The sequence below is a fragment of the Eretmochelys imbricata genome, chromosome 4, assembly GCF_965152235.1.
Source record: "Eretmochelys imbricata isolate rEreImb1 chromosome 4, rEreImb1.hap1, whole genome shotgun sequence".
NCBI classification, from domain to species: domain Eukaryota; kingdom Metazoa; phylum Chordata; order Testudines; family Cheloniidae; genus Eretmochelys; species Eretmochelys imbricata.
Window position 1 is genome coordinate 11,047,902 of NC_135575.1, and position 19,708 is coordinate 11,067,609.

The following is a 19,708-nucleotide window of genomic DNA, read 5'->3' on the forward strand; positions in this document are numbered from 1 at the left end:
ATATTGAGTATAGGAAAAAAGAGTTGATAAGTCTGAATTTCCCTGGTTTTAGGACGGAACACAACATTTTAAACAAAAATAAACTAAGCATTATCATTTTGCATATCAATACAATGTCATGCTTTCATCCCTTGACAAGATGGTCATTATGTACGTTAACTGCCAGCTGTGAAATTGTCTGCCACTCCTTATAAAGGAAAGCAAGGAAAATTTAAACAAAAAAAATCAATGTTTATTCCGTACTTAGGCAAATTCACAGAACAGGAATCTGCTCCAATTCACATTGCTGGAGAAATGGATCTTTTCATGGGCTCTCAGCACTGAGAAAGCATCCACTCATCATGGCATATCGAGTCTCTGCCTGTTACCGAAAGCCCAGATTCCTTTCTATGTCTCTTGCCCTTGTTTGAAGTGTAACAATGCTTGGCAGTTCAGTGAGGTAGGGGCTGGTTTTTTTCCATTAAAAAAAACAAACACCTGCAACTCTATCACATTTAATTCTGATGATAGTTTGTGAGGATAATTAAAATGTATTTAGCTTTTGCTTTCAAAGGGGCCCCCAAATCCCATACAGGTGAAACTGGTGAATGGTGTTATTGAAATCAGAGAATGGCTGGGGACACGTTTTGCTGAAACCCCTCTTCAGCCAGGCCAGCATATTAAGCAACTGTTGGCACTGAGCTCTCCCATTCTACTCTATATAGCTTTTAAAGGGTTATTTAATCTATTCTGTAACTATAGTTTGTTCCTCCAGACTCCAGTCAGGGAAAGTCAAAGGGGCTCATCCTTGGTCTGGCCAATCATCCTTATCTACTCCTAGGTTCTGACTGATAGATGATTCGGTCATAGCATTAAACACTTTGATAGCGATGAGTTCACCCACATTGTGATGAGAGAACAAGGAGCTGAAAGAAGAATGGAGGTCTACAGTTTGGGGATAAACGTAAAGCCACAGGGATATGAACGTAGAAGCGGGCACTTAACCAAGTGGGTGTGTCTCATTCACTTGTTACATCAGGTCTTATAGGCATTGACCCTGCAATTTACAAAGCACCAGCAGCCCCTTGCACCCAAACATTGTAAATTTCAGGGCTGGGGTTTAGAGTGTAAGCTCTTCAGGGCAGAATATCTTTCCTATGTAGGTACATGTACAGCACTTCCTCTATCTGCTCGAGGCTCGTAGGTGCTTCTGCAATATAAATGTCAAACAAATAAAGAAGAATATTAAGAGTAACAGAGCAATTATGTGCCTGATTCACCACTGAGATACTTTCATTTTACACAGATGTAACCCTATCAATTTCACTAGAGACCACAAACTAGAGTAATGCAGTAGTGAAACAGGGACAGAAAGGTCAGAGATGACTGAGGAACAATAATACCTTAGTTCAATAAGAGCGAGCTGTATGCGATAATAAAAAACCACAACTCTTGTACAGCACTTTTCATCGGCGGATCTCAAAGCACTTCACAATCTTTAATGGTTTTATTCTCCCCACACCCCTGTGAGATAAGAGACAAATTCCTGGGCTATCACATGGAGATCATGGTGCATCAGTCACCCAGCACACTTAACCATCTAGGCCACCAGGAGAAACATGCATTCCGCTTATTAATTCAGAGGACAGAATGCTCTTACTAGCTGGCCTTTTCCAGATTCTCCTTTTCACCAGTATCACACCATCATTCCCACCTCTAGTGCCAGAATTCCAAGTGTGCGAAAAAGGATTGTTAATGGGCTGTCCACACCGGAATCCTGGAGTCGCTTACTAAAATGGAGTACGCAGATTGGTAAATAGAGATGTTGTATTATCCATGTTTACTTGCCTCCTTTCAACTTCCTGAGGAAAGTGGGATTTAATGAACTCTGAGGAGTATCTGAATCACAAAGAGATAAAAATTCTGCTCTCGCTTAGCCTCAAAAAATCCTGGTGATGTCAGATTTAGTCCCTAAATTATGGCAAAGAATCCCTCTTCTATGACATTGCCACTCTTCAATGCTATAAAACATGCCATGGAAAAAAAAAAAAGACAAAAAAAGACCAGACCTATCATTGCCCTATTTGTTTAAAATAACAGAACAGCATGTGGGACACTGTGGTTTCTCTAATCACTTCCATCCGTGCATGGTGAATTGAAATCCACTTCTGTCCTGTACATTCTAGTCTCCCAGGACAGGGCACTGACTTTTGAGTCATACACCAAGACCTGATGCTGATGTATTACACAAACTCCATCATCAGAACACCGTCACACGACCCATGTTTTAACAGCCATCCTTCCTTAGAGCAAAAGGTGCCACGGTGATGCATTACTCACCTGGATCTGTCAAAGAGCAGGCTTAGTTTCCTAAGCATTCTGACTGATGCTGGCAGGCCAGATGCCAGCTCCTGCCAAGGTTGCAGGCATTAGCTAAGAACTGACAAACTTGTTAGGATATAGATATTCAGGCCTATCTGTAAAGCCCTATACTCTAAGAATTTAGGTGTATTCTTATCACTTGGCTAGTTATAGAGGTATAAAAGAAAGAATCAAAATCACTGTCTGCCGGTGTAAGGGCCTTCTCTTACTGTGACAGTCTGAGGCCCTGTTCTTAAGCCAATGCCTTTGGCTAAGCAACAGAGGCAGCCATAAGCTGGGAAGCGACCGGTCACCTCCTCACATTCCAAACTAGTCACATTGAAAGAAGGTGCTATTGGGCTGTTAGGAATACAGTCCTGTCCTGATAGTGCCTATCGCCTCCAGAGAAAGGGAAGTGCCTAGAAGATGTAAAAGGAAACTTAGTTTGATAGCATCCTGTCTGGCAAGAACTCACTTATCAATAGCTGGGATGTGAAATCCTCACTTCTGTATTGTTTTGTCATTATAGTTCCCACTTTGCTATTGTTTGTCTGTATAATCTCTGTCTGGTTCTGTGATTGTTCCCGTCTGCTGTATAATTAATTTTGCTGGGTGTAAACTAATTAAGGTGGTGGGATATGATTGGTTACATAATCATGTTACAATATGTTAGGATTGGTTAGTTAAATTTCAGGAAAATGATCGGTTAAGGTATAGCTAAGCAGAACTCAAGTTTTACTATAAAGTCTGCAGTCAATCAGGAAGTAAGGAGGGGGGGAAATGGGAACAGGGAATGGGGGTGGGGAAACTGGAATCCTGTTTTGCTAAGGGGGGGAATGGGAACAAGGACACAGGTAAGGCTCTGTGGTGTCAGAGCTGGGAAGGGGGACACCAAGGAAGGAAACTGGAATCATGCTTGCTGGAAGTTCACCCTAATAAACATCGAATTGTTTGCACCTTTTGGACTTCAGGTATTGTTGCTCTCTGTTCATGCAAGAAGGACCAGGGAAGTAAGTGGGTGAAGGAATAAGCTCCCTAACAAAACTCATAGCTGGAAACCAGACCATTTCACTTATGTGTTAGTGTTGCTCAAAATAGGTATTAGTCTTATAAGAAAATATACATGGTGTTTAAACTCTATAGAACATTTATAAGTTGCTCCATGCATTCCTCTTATTTGTCATGTCTGTATTCCATGCTAAAAGGAAATATGGAAGGTTTGCTCGGTAACTTTGAACATGTTTGCTCTAAACTTGTGAACCCAGATGGGAAGAGTGTTTCCTCCCCCTCCTTCCCCCATTCAGAAGAACCATAAAAAGCAGATGGGGCACCAAGGAACAGTGCAATAACAAAAGATTGGTTAACGGCCCTATCACACCTTGGAAATGCTACGTGCAGGGAAGCTCCTCCTATAGACTTGAAAATAAATGAAGGAAATAAAACAAAACCAGGAAAATTTTCCATCCACTTTCCTGTTTGAACTCTCACAGGACCAGAGACCCCAAATTGAAGCCTGAAATCCCCCAGAGGCTACCTCCTGGGTCTGTCTTGATTTGACAAGATCACTACAACTCTGTCACGCTTAGGATTTACATTGCATTCATTTGTGTGTATCTGTTCGCTTGCTTTAGCCTGTAAATAACTTTCTTATTTCTCTTCCTAGTTAACAGCCCGTTATATAGTTTATTATAGGACTGACTACAGGCTCTGTCTTTGGTGTAAGATCTAGGGTACCAATTGATCTGGGGTCAGTGATTGGTCTCTTGCGACTGGAAGCAACCTGAATGTGGTGTGATCTTTGGTTTAAGTGACCATTTATCACTAAGTCCAGTTTGCCTGGGTGGCAAGATAGACTAAAGAGTCGAAGGGGACAGTCTGTGACTCCATGGTAAGACAGGTTTCAGAGTAACAGCCGTGTTAGTCTGTATTCACAAAAAGAAAAGGAGTACTTGTGGCACCTTAGATAAAATAAATAAATTGGTTAGTCTCTAAATTGGTTAGTCTCTAAGGTGCCACAAGTACTCCTTTTCTTCATGGTAAGACAGTTATAGTGATCCAAGAGTTCACATTTGTTACTGGCTTGGCAAAATCTAATTATGGAATATACCACCAGCGTGGTGATATCTGCCCAGGTTTTGACAGTCTGCCCTGAGGTAGGCACTGATGGTCGTGAGCGCCTCCAGACAGGGAGACACTGATATTGTCCTATCAGAGTACATACATCCTGATGCAATGCCCTAGATGCTTGTTTTGTCCTGTTATCTGATGGGGAGGGAAAGAACTCCCTTGAATGCCTGGCATATAAAGATAACATTGTACGCCATCATTTATGGATGAACGAGATCACACTTTTAGAGCCTTAACTTTGATTTGATAAGGCATCTCATTTCTGTTCTATACTTTTACAGCCTTTCTCTGCACTGTCAATTTTCTCTCTCGCATGCAATGAAGAAATTTTAGTGGCATACAGTAAACATTCTCTCTGAATGTAAAAGTGAACAAACACAGCCCCATAAAAATAACATTTCAATATATAATATTTACTGCCTTGTCTTTTAAATATCAGCTCTGTTGCGGTTGATTGATAGTGTCACTGCATCAGGAAATAAACACTGATGCCCCCAGGTTTTCGTGGAATTAGGTTCCTTTTCAGGTGATTTATTTTACCCGTCATGCTACAATGAACAAACTAAAGCCATCCAGAGTAGCCCATGAGTTATTTCTTTTCATTCTAACTTACCTGTTGGGGGACCTGTCATAAAGGGACATGCTCCCTCTTCCTCTGACCACACGTCCGGGCTCTGCAGCTGTACAGATCTAGGTAGATCAAAGTCTTGAAGGGCTAGTTAACAAGGCCCAGATCCTCAAACATATTTAGGCACCTAAATCCCATTGATATCCACTAGAGTTAGGCACCTAAATACCTTTGGGGATCTGGGCCCAAGTCCCTTCAAGTTTCTGTATAGGCTGGACTTGGATTGCAGATCTGCACAAGGAAGCCAGCACTCCCTATTGACTCACGTGCAAGGTGGAGTAAGCAGGTGCTGCATTCCTGGTTACTACCTCCCAGAGGCAGGAGAGCGGAGAGGGGCAGGCAGTATGCAGTCTTTTCTTTGCCCTGACTCACTGGCCACCACAGCTGAGCTGCCATGGAGGCGTTGTCAGAATTTACTGCTGGTACAGGTCAGCTGCAGATTATTAACCCCACAAGGAAGAAGTAGTGAGGAAACAGACAGGATCTGACACTGGATTTGGGGAGATCCTGTTACGTGGATAATGGGAACTTTCACAGTTGCGTTAAACAGGATTAAAAATAAACTTAGATTGGATATAAACCACCATTTTTCAGGGCATAAACCAACAGGAGTTGGGAAGAAACTTCTCCTATGATCAGGTTATTCCACAACCGTGTACTCCAGGGTTTCTTGCATCTTCCTGTGAAGCATCTGGTAGTGGTTGCTACCAGAAACAGGATGCCGAGCTACATGAACCGCTGGTCTGATCTGGAATGGCAATCAATCACATTTCCTCTAGGCCCTGCTCCCAGCTGATGGCACCTTCCTCAGCTACCTCCAAACCCTGGTTGGGAATTAGCTGCGGAGGCCCTTGGCTGTTGTGTGCTGGCATGGTGGGGCCTAGGGAGACAGAACAGCCTGGTACAGCAAATCATCCCCTTCATGGAGCACCAGCAGGCATCGCCACCCCTCCATTATCGAATGAAACCTTCCAAGGTCTGCCCAGGACTAGGAACTAGAGCTGTTCAGAATCTTGTCCAGGAAAATTTATTGGTTAACAAAAATGAGGTTTTGTTGAAAACACAATTTTTGTGGGAAAAAAAATATCATTTTTGATCTCTATATATTCAATGTAAAACCTTTTTGTTGAAAATTTTCACCAGGGTCAAGAATACACCACTTCCTGACTTGCTCTGTGATTAGCCAGAGGCTGATGGGACACAGCAGCAAGAAAGCTATGTACAACCCGATGGCTGAGTCACGCAGCCCTTCTCCTTTGTCTCCCCCATTTCCTGAAGGCAGAACATGTATTTTGAGCACCGACTGGATCTCGTTCACCTGTCACGTTCACAGTGTCTTTTGCTGTGGTAGCAGAAGCACCATTTTAAAGGCCAGATCCTCAGCTGGTGTAAATCAGTGTCGTTCTGCTGAAGTCACCCGCTGAGGATCAGGCCCCCGATGCTCAGAGTGTTCCCATTTGTTAAGTGCAATAACGTTATCGTTCAGAGGGTCTGGCTGAAAATGATGCTATTTACTAGAAGATCTGTGTCCCCATTTGGTCGTCTGCCTACAGTCATGTTATTTCATCAGTGGAAAGGTCGAACAGTTTGCACTTTCGATGCAGACAGCCTGCTGTTTGCATTGGTAGCCAATAATACCAGGCTTGTCTGTGTTTTTCTCCTTAATGATATGACTCTCTCCATCCGATCCCATACACTGGCCAGCTGGCTACATCTGATTTCAAGGTCACATAACTGGGCGGTGGCCAATGCTTTCCCCAGACCTTTATATGGTCTCAGTATTCCTCCATCCCTGTCATCCGTGCCAGCCAGCCTCAGTCAGTCTTGTTCCCCAGGCATCAGACCAACCACAGAATAGGCATTTTAGAGTTAGATCTCCACCAAGGGTCAGCTTTAAATGGGACTAAAATCAAATCAGCCATGATTTCCCAATCCACATGGGTCCAGATTAGCCACAAAGCCACTTGCAATTCAGCTCCCACTTCTGAGGCTCAAATAAACCAGAAAACTAATCAATGGCATGTTTATGCAGCATAAAAATAAACCGTCTGTAGCTGTTCGGCTCGAAACGTAGCTACTGAGCAAACACTTCCCCTATTTCCTTTAGGACACCAACTCCTCGTTTGCTTGGCTGTTACAGAGATGGGAGATTGCACTGGCAAAACAATTGCATCCAAGCCTGTGGAGACTAGACCCCAGCACGAGGCCATTTTTGATGGATGGCGAGATTTCAGCCAGGGGAGAATTTGACAAATTGGTCATTTCATCCCAGGCAAGTCTACAAAGACTCAGCAATAATGCCACCGACGTGGGGTCTAGGAGTAGAACCCTGCTTGTTTTACAGCACCTGAGGGTCTGGCCTACTGGGTTCACTGGAGCGGTGTGCAATTTACACCAGCTGAGGAACTGGCCAACTGACTTCAATGAAGCTATGCTGATTTACCCATCTGAGAATGTGACCTTTTACATCTGGGGGAAAAAGACTTCCTCATCTCTCAGAAACCCTTATGATACTATTTTAGGGCTTATAAAAGTTGTCCTCCAGTGATGGAGATGTAGCTAGGGAAATATATTGGGGGATTTTTCTGCAATTGGATTTTTAGCTTTTATATTCTCCTTCCTTCTTTCCTTTTGATCTGATTCTTAATTCACCAGGAATTTACCCAGGCTATTCCATTAGGGGAGGATTCACAAAGGTATTTAAGTACCTAACTCCCACCGAAATCAGTAGAAGTTAGGCATCTAAATACCTTTGGGAGTCTCACCCTTACAGCTCAATTGGCCCCGTGCAATCCAGCCTAGATAAGGGGGTAGCATGTACTCATGCTATCCCAGGAGCAGAGCCTGTATCAGAGCATGGTTCTTCATAAATGTGCCCATTGTACATAGTGACTGAGAATTTCAAAGACACCTCAGTGGGGGAGAGGGGTGAGACAGCCAAATCCCCTTGAAAATCATTGGGCACCTAACTCCCTTTGTCTGCTCTGAAAACTCCAGCTTCAATCCAGGGTTTCACAAATCACTACTGGGAATATATTTGTCATGGTTATGTGCTAAGGATGAGGAACACACTAAATATTCTTCTGCTACCTCCTTCTACAGGACTGGACTCCATTGGTAATGAGCCGTACAGTGACAGACACAGCCAGCCTTTGAGGCCCTGCAATACTCATGGCGTGAGGCCTCCCTGACTTGAGAGAGCTATACATGTAAAGGGTCATCCGAGTTCTTCCCTTTTCTTAAGGCAAATTTCTAGCCCTTCTTCTCGGGCAATCAGCCTTAAAAAAGGAAACCACTGCCGAAAGTTTGCCAGCATTTTCCGAAAGATCATACGTGAGATTCTGTGCTACACCCCTAATTCACAGGCATCTTTGTGCACTCTGGGAGTGGAGAGGCCCCCTGCATAACCAGGACAGCCCTGGGGGCTTGTCTAATTTAGGGCAGCCTCCCTAGACTGCCTGGTAGGCCACACAGCTGCCTGGAGTCTCTGTAGCACAGGATGCTGCAGCCCCACTGCCAACAAACTCCTCCCACCACGTAGCCCCACCTCGTGCACACCCCCTACACCGGGGTCCTCTGAGGGCAGCCTGATAGTTGTCTTCCACTGTACCTAGCCGGGACTCTTCCCCTGGCCAGATGCAAGGTTTCTTGGGCCCCTCTGCACTGTGCTGGCCCTTTTACCTGGCATAAAGGGGCTGCAGAGGGCGCTCACTCACCCTGTGAGTTATTCCTGGTCATCCTATAGGACAGGTGAACCTATGAATCCCTGCATCACAGAGATTTCGGAGCGATCCCTAGATTAAGTCACAGTTGTAGGGGCCGTGTCACTCGGCCTGAAGCTAGCCTGTTCTCCCCCCAGTTGGTTGCCTTCACCCAATAAGATGGAAAGGGGATTTTCTAGAACACCGAGTGGAGTTAGACACCCACTTCTCACTATGCTTCACTGGGAGCTGGGCACCTAACTCCCTTAGTGACTTTTGAAATCCCCATCCTTACAGTTTAAGTGGCTGAGAATCAAAATCATGCAGCAGACAAAGCACATGACTGAGATCCAGGGACTCCTGCATTGTCACCCTGGCTCTGACACCAATCCTTCTAGAGCCTCAGTCAGGTTATTTAATCTTCCTCCATACATTTCCTCTTTGCTAATCTGGGATGTTGAAACAATTAGTAAATAGTTATATAGATTACACAAAATGCCCCTTTGGTTAAGAACCAAGAAGACGCAGACACTGGACAGATCCCCTGTTTACCTCGGGGTTACACACACACACACTAGTTTCTTAACGGACCAGAGTTAGAGGGATTTCTTTTTGAAGTCTGAACGCAAAGAGATTCAAACTCCTTTAATGCAGATGTTTCCTACAAAGTGTCACAATTCTTGTTGTTTTGTTTTTGTTTTTAAAAAAACTTGAGAGTGAAACAAAGTGATCGAGACTTGACTTGTCCCACTGTGGCTTTGTCAAGGGAGGAATGAAAGTTCTGCTAATAGGGAACATCAGGGGGAAATGACAAGTGATTCAGACACGCAGATGATTACACCTTTTCACATGACACTCATTGCTTTGTGCTCAGGGAAACTGTCACAGTCCCCAGAGAAGTCTCTAATTTTCCAGTGTTTCCTGCCGACTCTGTGCATTTTGTTTTATTTCACCTGTCACCGTGGGTTCCAAATGAGCATTTACAGCACATTACGGAAGTTGTTCTTACAGCGGTGGGAAAAGGCATTTAGGACAGGGTAGAAATCAGTAGTTTCTGCCAATAGGGTTCCGTGTTAGAGCTGGTTTCTGTACAGCGAGTGTAGCCTTTTTTAATTATATGCATCATCCAGCATCTTCCTACCACCGGTATAATGAGCACACCACAGCCCCCACTCAGCGTTCTCTCTGGAAGTGGAGAATTGGAAGAATCTCCTCATAAACACATTCACTCGTTGTGTTAGTCACGTGTCCTGCGTGCTCTCCCATCTCTTCACTGCTTTCTGCTTTGTAAGAACACATTCTGTTCCACCCCACACCTAACTTCCAGAATCGATTTAGTATCACAGCCAAAAACCCTACAGTACAAGAACTGTAAACTTACACTGTCAAGTGCTCCAAAGTTAGGAAATGGTTACGTGTGCAACCTTCATAGGGCCAGCTTGTGAGTGCCCATTGTGACACAGTCATTAATTACATAATTGAATATTATTTTTTCCTCTGAACTCCTGCCTCATTTAGTAAGCAATATGGAGGATGAAGAAGGACAGGAGCCAGGATGGGGTAGATAGGAGCAGAGGGGGAAAGAGAGAGGTTGAGGGCATGGGATGGAAAGGTCTAGACCCTGGAATTGAATCTTGGCATCTTGAGCATCTACATTGCTCTGCTGGCAACAAATAGCTGAAAGGCCACTGACCAAGTCTGTGTCAGAGAACTGGGATGTAGGTGGTCAGGCCAAATGGCAGGAGTGGGAGCCGGGCCTAGAGGTTGGAGTCCAAATTCCAGAACCAGGGGCTGAGACAGAGTCTGTCTGTCTCAGAGCCGAAGGTCAGAACCAGATTACCAGGAGTCAGGGAAGACAGGAGTAAGGCTGGGACAGAATGGGAACAAGGCTGGGTGCTGGTCAGGATCTGGGCTGGAGCTGTGGAGGAGCTGCTTGGAGAGACGAGCACGGAGAGGCAGAGAGTTTGTGGGTGTGGGCGTTGAGCAGTCAACGAGCTACTGTTAGGTTTAAGAAGCAGCCTGCTGGCTTCCTCAGCCAGTCAGATAGGGAGGTTCGTCAGTCAGCCTAGGTGGATTGATAGGGCCTCAGAAGTACTGAACAAGCACAGCTAGGGCCTCACTCCTGACAGTGTGTCTCATTGCCACCACCACCACCACCACCTCAGTGGCTGGTCCACATAAAGGATAACAGCCTACTACTGCTACAAGTTACTCTATTAGCTCAAGTGGTAGAGGTCTGTGCAGTGGACCTATAGATTTCAATCCTGCTGATGACATACATTGGGGGTCAATATGGTCTAACACGTTTGAATTTCTGTATATATATATAAATTGTAAGGTTGCAAAGTCAATCAAAGGGGAAATTGTAGAATGAATGTTGCTCATGCAACCTTAATTTGGCCCCTTTATTTGTATGCATTATGAGTCTGTGACAGACACATGGCAAAGTCATGGAAAATTTCAGCCTGAATAGTTAAAGTTTGGCCAGTTATAAATAACTGAAAACAAGGTCTTGTGATCAAAAGCACAGGGCGATAGGCATCACTACCAGCTCCACTTATAATTTACACACACACACACACACACACAGTATGTATACACATGACAACAGATAATATAGTGCCTCCATAGTTTGGAATAAGGGTTTGAAATTTGGCAGGAGGTCACCCTGGTACTCAGGATGTGACTTTTGTTCTCAACTTTGGCCAAGTCCTAAACCGTTGGCAAATCAAAGTTCACACATGGCTAGTCGAGACTTGTAGAGATGAATAATAAAGCGCTTTATAATGCCATACACTCTGAAAAATTAGATCATACACATTTCAGATTGGGTACCCAAAGTGACTGGATTCTTTTGACTTTAACGTCTCTGTGCCTCAGTTCTCCAGGTGTACAGTGAAGATAACAACACTGCCTCCTAGCACTATATTTTCCACTGTATGCATCTGATGAAGTGAGCTGTAGCTCACAAAAGCTTATGCTCTAATAAATTTGTTAGTCTCTGAACAGCATTAACGACTCTGCCACAACAACAATGACGACCATCTTAGCAAATGTCTGGAGGAAATGAATAATTCACCTGACTCCAGGAGCTGGGGCTTTAAGAAAGACACCAGATATTACAAGACTATGATAAAAATTGCAGGAGTTCACAATACCAACACTGCTTATTCAAAAGGCAGTAGGATTTTTTTTCTATGGGATTCTAAAATTAGTGCCACTGTTCAACACTACAGAGAGCCCAATCTCTCTGCGGCCAGCAGGAAACCTAGGCTGGGATTTTCAAAGGAGCCTAAAGGCATTTCAGTGGTATCTGTGTCTCTAACTCCCTTCATCTCCTTTGTCAACCACAGTCTAATTCTTCATAGGCCAAGGTCAGCATTTTCAAAGAGGGCTCCCAGAGCTGGACTGCTAAGCCCACGAAAGCCAAAGGCAGCTGACTGCCTAACTCCCTTTGTTCCTTTGGGAATCCCAGCCTTTGACACCCAAATAAGTGGCCTGATTTTCCAAAATGCTGGGCACTCAACAGCTCCCACTGACCCAGCAGGGGTTGCAGCAGAGATGATCCCTTTAGATGCTGCAACCTGTTCCCCAAGGCATGCCTGGCTAGCTCATTCCCAAGTGCACAGGACAAGGTCCCACCCACTCCCCATCCTCACCTGGATGCCATGCTCCCCAGGGGCACTTGAGACATGGCTGTTGTGTCTGGCCCCTGGGACGGCTCCTTGCATCCTTCCACCAGGGGCCTAAAGGCAGGTTTTCAACAGTACTCTGTACGGATCTAACTTGGCTCCCATTGAAGTGAACAGCAAAACTCCCACTGGTTTCAGTGGGAGCCGAGTTAGGCCAAGGCTGCAGTGCTTTTGAAAACTCCACCCTGCCTATTTCATGTTAAAAGTGTGAGTAGGGACCGAGCCACCCTTCAAGTTGCCTTCCACAAATTGCTTGAAGCTGAAGAGTGGCTTTTGTGTGGGCATTTGATCTTCCCAGCCAAAGGATTTTCACTCATGAAGCAAATACCTCATCAAGTGAAACCCATTTGGAATATATTCATCACAGCTTTTGCATTCAATCATTTTCCTGGGGCTAGCAGGCTGTGTAGTAATTAATGCACAAAGAGCAGCCTATTCATTTTGTCCCTATTAGGGTTATTGAATACCATTGCCTAATTGCTCCAGGTATATTACACCTTCACAAAGAGAGATTTGTCCTATAGAGACCATACACCAGCTGAGGATCTGGCCTCACTCAGCATAGCTTCTGTTTTTAGTGTAGAGAGATGGATCTGCATCGACTGAGGATTTGGTCCAGAAGTGTATTTTCAAAATCTTAAAGCGGAGATTTTCGTAAGTGACTCATGAAGTTTGGTTCCTCAATTTCTGCGATGTGCAACTTCAAACCCCTGGAAGGGGGCTGATTTATAGAAAGTCCTGTGCAACCACATTCTGAAAATCAAGTCCAAAAACAGAGAGATCCACAAAACTAAGGTATCCTCTAGTCATTTTTTTTTTAATCTTGACCTAAACATTTGCGTCACTAATGAGTTTGTCAGAAATAACCTTCAGATGAGCTGTTAAACCCAGATCCCTTCTGCCTCCCCCTGGTGACAGTCCATGTGCAAGGTAAAAGACTGATGACCCGAGTACATCTACGCAAACTGGGAATCACACTCCCGTCTCCAAGTACACATATACCCTAAGTGTGACGATCAACATCTTCTCTCAGTGAGAAGATTTCTGTAGTCCATGGGAATGTAGGAACTGTTGTGAAGTGCTAGTGGATGATCTGCCACATTACTAGTATTTCACTCATCTCCTTGAAACGTGCTTTGAGACACCAAGTATGGAAGCTGTCCTGCATGTGTGCGTATAAATGAATGCTTTGCATTTTGCCCACTAATGACTACAACGTAATACACATACAATGGATGATGGAAAGAATCTTGGTCACACAACAAGAACGAAGGGTAAAACAGGTTGATCCACTGGACTGGTTAGAGGATGGGCTATATTTACTGTGCCTATTGTACTTATGGCTTGTGTGAAGAGAATGTGATCAAGGCATGGGATTGAAATTCAGGAGGCCTAGGTTCAATTCCTGACCCTGCCAGACTCCCTATGTGACTTTGAACAAGCTGCAATCTCCCTGTGCCTCATCTTCCTCGCTGTCAAATGGGAATAGTAATGCTTCCTTTCTACCACATTTTGTCTGTTTAGATGGTGTGCTTCTGCAACAGGAACTGTTTCTTACTACAGCATTGTACAGTACATAGCACTATGGACTCATCTCAGTGGAGGTCTCTAGACCCTACCAGAACATGGATTATTATTAATTATTATTATTATTTATTATTATTAAATACACACCTAAGGCCAAATTTCCATCACTTCCCTTTAAGAACAATGGGAGCTTTTGGGTGCTGAACTCTCTTTGAAAAATCTGGCTGTATCCTTTAGAAGTTTAAACAAGCACTGAGGTTTTCTGAAAATCCAGATACTTTAAGTAACTGCTGAAATCAGGGCTGGTGATTGCTGAGCTGTAGTGGAAATCTGGCCTTGTAAAGAACAACCTGTAACTCTTTGAGATAAGTAAGAAGTACAGGTGTACACACATTTCTTTTGCCCAGCACCATGCATTAGTCCCTGACAACTGACAGTACATATCACACATGAAATAGGTACCAGACAGAGTGCAATGATTCAGCTAGAAACGAAGTGGGCAAACAAGCCTGAGAAAAATGATTGAGCTTCCTAAGATTCACATATTTGGCTGTTTAACAAAGCTTTTGCCAAACAGAGATAAAACATCTATTAGTCCCAAAGAGCTGTTAATCTTTTAGCAAACACATGGTTGTAGGACTCTGGAGATAAGGTAGCCAGGGGTTGGGACAGCTGGTGAATAAAACTGTGTATGATTCAATATTGTTTCAATAGATTTCCTTATAGTTCATTTGGAAATCATGATATCACTCAGTGACACTCCTACACACAAGCTGTGGCTCAATGGGAATGTGTTCTAAAGACCTGGGGTGTTTTTTGGAGATGTCAGGCATTGCTCATTTTCTGCACGCAGACAGATCTGCAGTGATTAAAACATTAAAATGGCTGATTATACAGTGCACGCTTTTTTCTCACCATCATCAAAGACACATTTCCTGTCGTCCGCTTGTGTCGTAATTAACGAAACGTGTCAGGAAGCTTCTTTTCTGATTCCATCCCTTCAGTCAATCTGGTCTAGTCTGGAAGACAACAGAATGGAACCCGCAAAACCAGATCCCTTTTGGAAAAGGATATGGAAATCTTATTATCCCGATACAGGGCGCAACAGAAAAACCTGCTAACTCTTATGTTCAGGAGCAATGAGAAGAAAGCCCAGCAGGTTGGATTTTTGGTTTGGGACTTAGTTGGCATTCAGGACTGTTCTGAACCACTCATTGCTGGGCAACAGGATTGCAATAGCAGAGATAAAAACCAGTCATTGTGAAGTTCAGGGTACGTTATTGCTTAGAGATCCCTCACCAAATACACACAATTTAATAAATAAGTTCCCCTCCACACAATTTATATACCCTTCCCACTAATGAAAAAGCTCACTCATTGTTCGCCTGAAATCAATGGAAGTTTTGTTACTGGTGTCAGCAGAATTCTATCGGGCCCATTTATCTTGAGTGAAAAGGATATACAAACTGTGCACCAGATCCTCAGCTTCTGTAAGCCAGCCTCGCTGCATTGACTTGATTTACATTAGCAGAGGACCTGGCCCCTTATTTCTCTGATGTCACACACTGGGGGTGGGGGGAGAAACTTTTCATCTCCACTAAACCTAAGACGTAAGAATGGCCATACTGGACTAACCCAGTATCCTGTCTTCTGACAATGGCCAATGCCAGGTGCTTCAGAGGGAATGAACAGAACAGGGCAATCATCAAATGATCCATCCCCTGTCGTCCAGTCCTAGCCTCTGGCAAAGGGAGGCTAGAAGTCTTACAAACCTGCTGGACACTCTGTAGCTTCAATTTAAGCACAGTTGGTCTGAGAACCGAGACCATCCCACTTTCATGGTAGGCAGGTCTCCAGCATATTACAAGTGTCCAGACATTTACATCCTGAGAGTTTCCTATTCACAGAATGGTCTTTTCATACCATATTTGGTGTATTGCCACTTCACACCAAGTTTGTGGGCAAATCAAAGGCATATTAGACAGAACAGCTGGATGCACTGCTGCCTGGTGTGTATTGTCTTTTTTTTCCCCTCAGCACAACATTACTTCTTTGTTTGCCCTCTCTCCTCCTCCTCTCCCCCCTCACCCTCCACCTGGCTCTATTTGAAGAGGGAGAGGTCCATTTGGTACTTAGAGAGGTCCAGGGATTTAGCTTAATAAATGCCAAGCCAAAACCTGACTGAAATCAGCTGTGCCTCTTTCCAGACCAATGGATCTTTTCCAGGAAGCCTTAATGTGCGCATAAAATGTCAACTCCCTGAAATAATTTGCAGAAGATTAGTTCCATGGTGATTCTATTTGATAAGAATGGGTATTAACACTACCTCAGTGGGCCTATTTGTACTCTGCCCAACTTATTGGGCATTTCCATAAAGATCACTGAAGTGTGAATGATAAACTAGCAGGAGAAAGCCTCCCCCCGCAATACCAGCTGTGTCTGAGTTCTGGATCTGAATGCATTATGCTGGCCTAATTTATTTCTCCATTACATTTATGACCTAGGACCTGGCTTTGCAGCTATCATTGTCACCCTTTTGGCCCTCTAATTATGCTAACAACAGCACCTGAATGCTAATTATCTTCCCTGTTTTTCATTTCAGGGAGCAACAAAGAAATCATCTGATTTCCAAAGCCTGTTCTGAGAGGAGGAGAAGAAGAGGAAATATGAGCTGCATAAAGGACTCTTACCTAACTGGAAGCTGTCCAAAATAAACCACAGGCAGGCTAAGGTCTCGGCTGTCCCTTGGACTGTTCATATGTACAGGAACCTAATGGGGAGTAAGTAAGAACACTCCATAGCCCAGGCAGAGTAAGAGTAAGTGGGCATCATGTCCCTGGTAGTCCTCACCTCTGAACAGCAAGTGTGGAAGGGTAGGGAGAGGGTGGAGCGAGGGCTCCATTTTAAGAGTCAATGAGTACAGGCTTGGAGCAAGTTTGTTACAATCCCAGAACAATGGGAAAGCACAACTAAGACTATGGTTCAGTGGGTTCAGACTTCAGTGGGTATGTCGGTCTACACGGCACGCACAGCATGGGTCTGTGGGACCCAGACTTTAGATTCTGTTTCTACGCACTTGAGCATACACAGTGCATTGTCAACATTGGTTTACACTTACTCAAGCTGGGTCTCTCAAGCATACTAATGCATGATGCCCTGTGAGACCTTCTGGCTCAGGTCTGCAGCATGACCAGCATCCACCCTGCAAAATGACAGGATTGGACCTGGCTCAGACCCTGACTCACCCCCCCACAGCAGGGCCCTCGGATCCAGGCCCTGCGTGCTTGCTGTCCCAAGTCAAACTGATTTGTGTGTCTATGGTAGGGGAGCTTGGGTTCAGCATGCAGTGTAGACGTACCCAGTGGGAGCCATCGTCGACGTGCCTCCTAGTGGGCAGGTGTGGCACTGCAGTGAGCCCCACCTCACCTTCCCTACTTGGGCAGCAATACATTCACTTTCGCAGACCAGGACAACGAGAAACCAAACAAACTAAGCAAAATAAATCTGTCTCTGGCACAACTTCATGGCAGGAGCATTGCAATAACAGTTCAGAGGGCCCGAACTCAGTCCAAAAACAAAGTCCCTGCACCCAGTCAGGTTAGAGAGCGCTCACCACCTGAATAGCTTCTAATCCCTTCTCCCCTATTCTTCTGCCTGTTCCTGTTTAAATAGGCCAGCCGCAGGGTGGGGCAGGAATCCTCCTCCATTGCACCCAGGCGGTGTTGCTTGGGATCTGGCTGTCTCTTAAAGGGGTAGTACACTCCTTCACTGGCAGCCTCTATCTTTTGAAAACCCAGCTCCAATTCTGGATTCAGAGCAATTATAAAAATCTGGCCCTTTGATTTTTTTTAAATAAAATTCAAAGACATAATATATATTTATAATGTTTTCTTAGGGAAAAAAAACCCTACCCAGATATATGTGAAGGGGTGGGGGGAAGTAGATTTAAAAAAAATACAGTTGGAGGTCAAGACAATAGTAAACATAGTTGGGTGGTAGGAATTTCATGGCAGTGTAGGTAACTCAGTTTGCAGTAGATGTTCACTCATTTCCCTACTGGAACACTATTAGTTAAAGTTCTCCTGCGTGGGGGGTTTCCACTTATAAAGAAGAGGGATTTCATAGCTGGGATGGCAGACTTCTGATAATTTCATAGCTACAAGGTATGACTCTTTCCACTAGTTAGCCAAAGGATTTTTTTCTCAGGCCTGGTCTCCCTTCCCCCAGCGTGAGTCAGGAACAACTCCACTGACATCAGCGAAGTGACGCCAGGATAAAGTCGGTCTTCACCAAGGCACTCTGCAGCAGACTGACTCCCAGCGTCCTAATGCAGGGCCGCAAAGGCTTGCAAGCATTGGGTGGCACTTGTTCAGCAGGTCCACCCTACTCTTGTGGAGGGAGTTATGGCTGGGTTTTAAGGTCAAGCCAAATTTCCCAGAGCGCTTACAGAACGTAGGCACCTAAGTCCCATTTTCAAAAGCGCCTAAGTCACTTACAGGTGCAATTCACAAAGGCGTTTAGGCATCCAAACGACCATTGATTTTAATGTTAAGAGCAGGGCTTAGGAAGCCATTTGCACTGCATAACAGCAACAATGGCCTCATTGCTGATGCACCAGCCGTAAATACCTACCCTCCTGCACTGGCCTAGTTAGTTCAGTGACTCGGCGTGATAGTGACATAAGACTTCTCTGCTCCTCTCCCTTCTATCAGCTCCATGGAGGCAGTAAGCAGCCACATAGCCTTGCTTACTCCCATGTGGCTGGGCCCAAAGCTTGTGTAAGGGGTATGCTTTTCCTCCCCCGCATGGATGTGCCTCTTGAGGGAGGAATTAGCTACAGTATGGTGACTGTGCCTTTTAAGGCTGAGCTTCCCAGACAGTCTGAACGGGGCGGGGTGATGTGATGTTCTGGTTGTTTTGCACAGCCAGCTGGCACTGGGCATTGAATAAAGCAGAGCTGTTGGTAGCCCTTTCGGTGAGATGTGATCACTGAATGAAGAGGCATTCAGTCTCTAGGGCTGTGATTCTGGCACCTTACAACAACAGCTATGCTGGGATTTTCAAAGAAGCCCAAGGGAATTGAGCACCCAATTTCCCTCGCCTTTCAATTGGAGTCAGGCACCTAACTCTCTTAGGCTCCTTTGAAAATCCCCGCTTCAACTCATATCAAAGGCTGGCTTTTTACAACAAAAGATTTAAAAACCAAAGGAAATTTTGCCTCCGGGAAATTAAACATTGGCGTTTGGGTGGGAAGGGACAGATATTAAACTGATGCTGTCCTACAACTTACATTTAGCACAAAACTAGAGGCCTGAAATGGAATCTGCCTAAATAGTGCAAAACCATATTCTTCTGGCTGTCCCAGTGCATCTGTGTCTGTTATTTAGGGCCCGATTCTGGTACCCTTAGCCATGCTGAGTAGTGTTACAGGACTGTTCTACATTTGTATGTATGTAAATAGTTAATAGAGAAGGTGTAACATTTTCAAAAGAGCGTAAAAGACTTAGGAGCCTAAGTCTCACTTAAAACAATCAATGGGATTTAGGCACCTACATCACTGAAATGCTTTGGGAAATATTAACGTTAGGCTTGTAAATCACTGAAGCGTTTTTGACAATTTTGCCCAAAGTGCCAGTAGATGGTATTCAAGAATATGTAGCATAATCCCTGGGTTTTGTAGGATGAATGGCATT